General features: G+C 42.3%; 1 protein-coding gene across 2 annotated transcripts in view; it reads left to right on the top strand.

Moving 5' to 3' along the window:
• Window positions 1–1328: 1328 nt before the first annotated feature.
• The window catches only part of NR1H4 (nuclear receptor subfamily 1 group H member 4), an 85375-nt gene continuing 80703 nt past the window's right edge, over window positions 1329–6000 (top strand). For both annotated transcript variants that reach the window (XM_033220918.1, XM_033220917.1), the window contains exon 1: window positions 1329–1680. The gene's annotated coding sequence lies outside the window, so the exon portion shown is untranslated. The remainder of the gene's footprint in view (window positions 1681–6000) is intronic.

Below are 6000 nucleotides of genomic sequence, written 5' to 3'. Positions count from 1 at the left end.
CCGGGCGAGGTGCCGGGCGCCTGTAGTCCCAGCTACTTGGGAGGCTGAGGCAGGAGAATGGCGGGAACCCGGGAGGCGGAGCTTGCAGTGAGCCGAGATCCGGCCACTGCACTCCAGCCTGGGTGACGGAGCGAGACTCCGTCTCAAAAACAAACAAACAAACAAACAAAAAACACAATGCTTTTTCTGTGACAGGCACTGTGCTAAGCCAGGCAGTAGATACAAAGACAAGTCTACTACCATGCCTGGTTTTTGTAAAAGAGATAAAACAAGTAGAAAACTATAATATATAAGGTCAGAGGAGTTAAGGGACAGCAAGGAAACTATAAATGAAAGATCAGGGGAGTTTGGTAGGGAGAGTAGGGGCAGATGAGGAATGGGGCTGGCTTCAGGGAGCACTCTGCTTCTATTTCATGCCTGGAAGATGTGTGGGTGTGCAAAGAAGGTAACTGAGGTAGAAGGAAGAGTCTGTGCAAAGGAGTGGAGGCGGGAGAGCTTGGTACAGGTTGGCAGAGGTTGGGATGTCTGGAGACAGAATGTGAGAAAATCCTAGAGACATTAGGGCTAGATCTTCAGAGGTGGAAGGGGTTCTAAATGTCATGCATTTTTGTGTTTGTTTGTTAGGCATAGAGAGTGCATTGGGGATTTTTTATGAGGGGAGTGCCTAGCAAGTTGCTGGGTACATAGTAGGCTGACAATCAATCAATGATGGTTCAACTAATGAAAGAAAGAAATAATAATGGCCACAAATTGTTGGGTGATTGCTATCTGCCACACTCTTTTATAAACATTTTAACTGCTCATGTAATTCTCATCACAGCCCATGAGATGGTTTCTCCATATCCATTCTACAGATGAGGAAACTGAAACTCAGAGAGGCTAAGGGTCTTGCTCAAGGCTGTGACTAAAGAGTTGGCATCTAACCAGAGTCCATGCTTCCACATTGCTGTACAATTTGGAAAGCAGAAGAAGGGAAGAGAAGAAAAAGGGGTTATGGGACCAATGTCATCCAGAAAGGAAGCTATGATAGGCCCAAATTAGGAGAAGAACAATGTGGGTTGGAAATAAGAGACATTCCAAAGATACAATCAACCCAAATCTATTATTGTTTGATATGAGTGGCTGGGCAGAGGGAAGAGTCAAAAAACCTCCCAGCTTTCAGTCCCTGGGAAGTGATAGAGCTATTCAAAGAAGTTGGAGTGAGAGAGAGGGAAGATGACAGTTTGATTTTAGTTAATGTGCACAGAAATATGGGTGCCCAGGAGCCCCCAAAATGGCCAGAGGAGAAGTGCTTTCAAAGGCAAGCTGCAGGGCTCCTTGGTTTGGTCACATTCCTCATTCTGGGACTCTGCGGGTTTGTCTTGGGAATCTCGAGGCTCTCCCAAGGTTCCTTTCCATGTTTACATCATTTAGCAGGGAAGGATTGTTAATGACTAATCTGTGTCCATGAGGCACAGAGCCAAGGAAGAGATGCTGCTGCTAGCCCGGAAGGCCGCCTGTGATCATGCACAGCACACTAGAACTCTCTCCTCCTCCTCACCTCATTGTCTCCCTGACTTATCCTAATGCGAAATTGGATTCTGAGCATTTGTAGCAAAATTGCTGGAATCTGGAGAGGAAGACTCGATTCAGAATCCTCCCAGGGCCTTGAAAGTCCATCCCTGACCCAAAACAATCCAAGTAAGTACCTAATTCCTTTGGGAGTGGGGTGTCTATCTCATGGCAACAGAGAAAAAATAGTCACTTAAAAGTTTCTCTTTGACATCAGTAATTTATGTAAATAAATGAATTCTAAGTTAGTAGAGTTTGATATAAAGTCCTGAAAATTAAAAAAAGAAAGAAACTGAAAAATGAAAAGAAACAGAAGTAGAAGTTAATGAGTCTTAGCAGTTGCTTACCTATTGAAAACTTATTTAGAAATATTCTTTTAACATTGTGGTCACCTGAGTAAATCACTGGAGAGAGTAAATTTCAGAAATGTTTCCGTTCTGATTCCATAAACAATTTGACCTGTATAGCGTGCTATATTTTGGTGATTTATCAAATCTTGAAGTGAGTTTGGGAATATTGCTAATGTCAGATGACTTGGGAAGTAAGAATAGGACATTTAACCTATGCTTAATTGAAATGAAATTTTTCCCTAAAAGAAGAGTAGGTGGAAAAATTCTTCTTTCTTGACTTCAGTTGTAAATTCTTCTATTGCTTTGCACTTCGAATATTAATATCAAATGGAAATATTTTTAAAAGATAGAAATGTGAGTATGGGCCGGGCGCGGTGGCTCAAGCCTGTAATCCCAGCACTTTGGGAGGCCGAGACGGGCGGATCACGAGGTCAGGAGATCGAGACCATCCTGGCTAACACGGTGAAACCCCGTCTCTACTAAAAAATACAAAAAACTAGCCGGGCGAGGTGGCGGGCGCCTGTAGTCCCAGCTACTCGGAGGCTGAGGCAGGAGAATGGCGTAAACCCGGGAGGCGGAGCTTGCAGTGAGCTGAGATGCGGCCACTGCACTCCAGCCTGGGCGACAGAGCGAGACTCCGTCTCAAAAAAAAAAAAAGAAAGAAAGAAAAAAAAAGAAATGTGAGTATGAGGAAGAACTTTAGTAACGAAATTGTCCAAGGACTAAATCTATAGATAAGATATCTCTTTGTCTCCTTACTGACAAAGTGAATGGGGCAACTGTAGAGCCTCACTTACTTCTTTTAATTGGGTTTTTATTTAGAAGGGAGGGGCAGGAGGGAATGACAGGTGACTCACCTTGAATTCTTCCTCTAAGAAACACCTGAGCTTTGAGCTTTAAAGAAATCTGATGCTGTTTCTGGTGCTGTTTTAGAACCACTTCAGGAGTACTGACAAGAGGGGTAGGGACCCTTAGAAATAGTATTAGTGATAAATAAGAAGGCAGGAAGAAATTTTTGGACGTGATGGATAGGTTTATGGTATAGATTGTGATGATGATTTAATGAGTGTATACCTATCCCCAGACTCATCAAAGTGTATACATGGAATATGTAAAACTTTTATCTGTCAGTCACACTTCAATAAAGTGGTGTATATATATTTATTTCTGTTCCTAAAAAAAGGAAGGGAGAAGAGAGGGAAAGATGTACATGGAGCTACCATTTTGTTTCTAGTTGTGATTTTATAAAATGATAGATGCTTTTATCTTTGTGTTACCTTCCTATCCCCAGTCCTCCAAATTATGGATCTGTGCCATTTGTACCATGGACTTTTCTGTTTTCTGAGGATGTTGCAACAAATACTGATGCAATTCCTGGTTAACTGATGAAGTACTGGCCAGGGACAAAGCTGTCTTGACCCTTCCTCAAGATCTGCAGCAATTTCCCACCATGTACCTCTGCCCTCTCCCCACAGCTGGAGAGGGAAAGTCATGGAATCCTTGTCCTTCCTCTCGTTTCCACCTCTCCAAGATCGGGCCAGTTGCAATGGAATATCCAATGGTTGTGAGGCCCTTGTACTCTGTAAGGAAAAGAAAAGAAATGTGTGTATGCATGAGTGTGTGATGGAGCTAACTTTTCTTCAGTGCCTACTAACATGTCCTAGCCTTTACTTCACCTGCCTGTTTCCTTCTTACAACAACCCCGTATGGGAGTTTTTCTTTATTTTCTTTTTTGTTTATTTATTTATTTTTGAGACAAAGTCTCGATCTGTCTCCCAGGCTGGAGTGCAGTGGCGTGATCTCAGCTCACTGCAACCTCTGCCTCCTGGGTTCAAGCGATTCTCCTGCCTCAGCCTCCTGAGTAGCTGGCACTACAGGTGCGTGCCACCATGCTGCTAATTTTTGTCTTTTTAGTAGAGACGGGGTTTCACTATGTTAGCCGGGTTGCTCTCGAACTCCTGACCTCAGGTGATCCGCCCACCTCGGCTTCCCAGAGTGCTAGGATTACAGGCTTGAGCCACTGCGCCCAGCCAGGAGTTTTTCTTATACTCATTTTACAGATGAGAAAACAGACTCAAAAAGGACAAGTAACCTGTGCACAGGCAGATGGTTAGGAAGTCGCAGGACCTAAATTTGAGGGTGAGTCTTTCTGACTCCAAAGCCTCTTCCTGGCTACTCCGATATTAGTGGAGGCTGGAAAAACTTGAAATGGGGAATGATGGGGGGGCGGGGGGATCCTAGCCGTTAAGCATTCCAACCTGACAGGGGTGATTTGTTAAACCCAGGAACAAGTCTGATGTTTCCTGAAACCTCCTGCGTAGGGCATTTTTGAGTGATTGCACCATCAGTAGGGAAACTGAAAAGTTTCGAGCACTATTTGTTTTCACCCAGAGACCAGTCTAGGATAGCTTGTTGGACATTTCATTTATCAGCATTTTAATTAAAGACCACAATGAACTCTCCAAGCTGCTGTGATTAGGGACATCTTAGAGGAGCTCAGAACTGCCCTGGCTCACAGTCTCTGGATTATGAGTGCCATGAGAATGCATATCATGATGTGATAGATTTTCAAAGGCTCACATTGTCATTAGGTGGGTGCATAAAGGACAGAAAAGGTTCTTTTCTTCATAGAAAGAGATTTCCCTTCTCTTTGCTCTCAGTCTCATTTTTATCTTAATCTGCAGCAACATAGATTATAAAGGGAAATTAAAAAATATAGAAACAAGCCAGACACTGTGATGAGTGCCTGCGATCCTAGCAGCTCGGGCGGCTGAGATGGAAGGATTGCTTGAGCTCAGGAGTTCAAGGCTGCAGTGAGCTATGATCATGCCACTGTACTCTAGCCTGGGTAACATAGTGAGACAACACCTCAAGTTTTTTTAAAAATAAGAAGTAGGAAAAATTTTCCTCCCATGTACTTTTTATTGTCACAGTCGTTTCTACCAGTGACGATGTAGCTAACAGGCATCACTATATGAGTCCTTAGTCACCAAGCTGTATGAAGAGGCAAAAATCATTACGTACAAATATCCATCCTTCTCTCTTTTCTCTCCCTTCTCTCACCCTGCTCTGGAATCCCCTAACCCCTTTGCTCTTCACAGTGAATTATTTTCTCCCTCAGTTTGCCCATTTCCAATTTTGGCCATAAAGGAACACCTACTATTCCTACTCTATCTGCTTTGTAAATTTGTGATAAAATGACACTAATATAATGCAACTTGATTGCAAAGTAAAATTGCAAATATTACACAGGACAAAAATAAGATTGGTTATTTGTTAGGATTAAGAAATATAACAGGGTTGTGGTGATTAAAATAAATATGTATAAATATAAAATAAATTTTTATTAATTTTCATTTTTTAAGATAAAATCCTAACAAAACTTTGAGATTTTGCTTCCCATTTTAAAGAGATTTAGATGGCATTTTCCAGGTCTCAATGAACCTGAGATAATCTGGGTCTCTTACACTTTAATTAATGTTATGAATGTAAAGAAAAGGAGAAATGGTATGGCTTTGCATTTTCAAGTCCTGTAGATATATTTAACACAGTTATCTGGAAAACATGGTAAATAATATAGCTGGGCATGGAGAAGACAGTCCTGCTGTGGGATGTTGCTGATTACAGAAAATAAAAACACTGCTCTGGGCTGAGACTGTTCCTAAGCAGAGAGCTATTTGCTGCCATGTCCTCGAGAGCTATGGAAGCTGCCAGTGCAGATGACGAGTTGATACCAGCCTGGGGCTTAAGGAACAAAAGCTGGTTGCCATCCAGAATTTGCAGGGCAGAGACGGGACAAAAAAATGTCATTCCAAAGTGGTCATGAAAAAGATTCTTGTTCTCCTGGAGTCCCGACTGAATGTGAGGCTATAATTGGGCTTCAGAGGGCCAGGGTCACTTGAGACTACATTTAAAAACCTATGCATTTTACAGAGAATTTTCAGGGCAGTGAAATCATTCTATATGATATTACCAATGGTGGGCACATGTTATTATACACTTGTCAAAACCCATGGAATACACAACACCAAGACTGAGCCCTAATGTAAACTATAGTCTTTTGCTGATAAAGATGTGTCAGCGTAGGTTCATCGCTTGT

Source organism: Trachypithecus francoisi, unplaced genomic scaffold (genome assembly GCF_009764315.1).
Source record: "Trachypithecus francoisi isolate TF-2019V2 unplaced genomic scaffold, Tfra_2.0 Lachesis_group11, whole genome shotgun sequence".
NCBI lineage: Eukaryota > Metazoa > Chordata > Mammalia > Primates > Cercopithecidae > Trachypithecus > Trachypithecus francoisi.
This window is presented reverse-complemented; position numbering and strand designations above follow the sequence as displayed.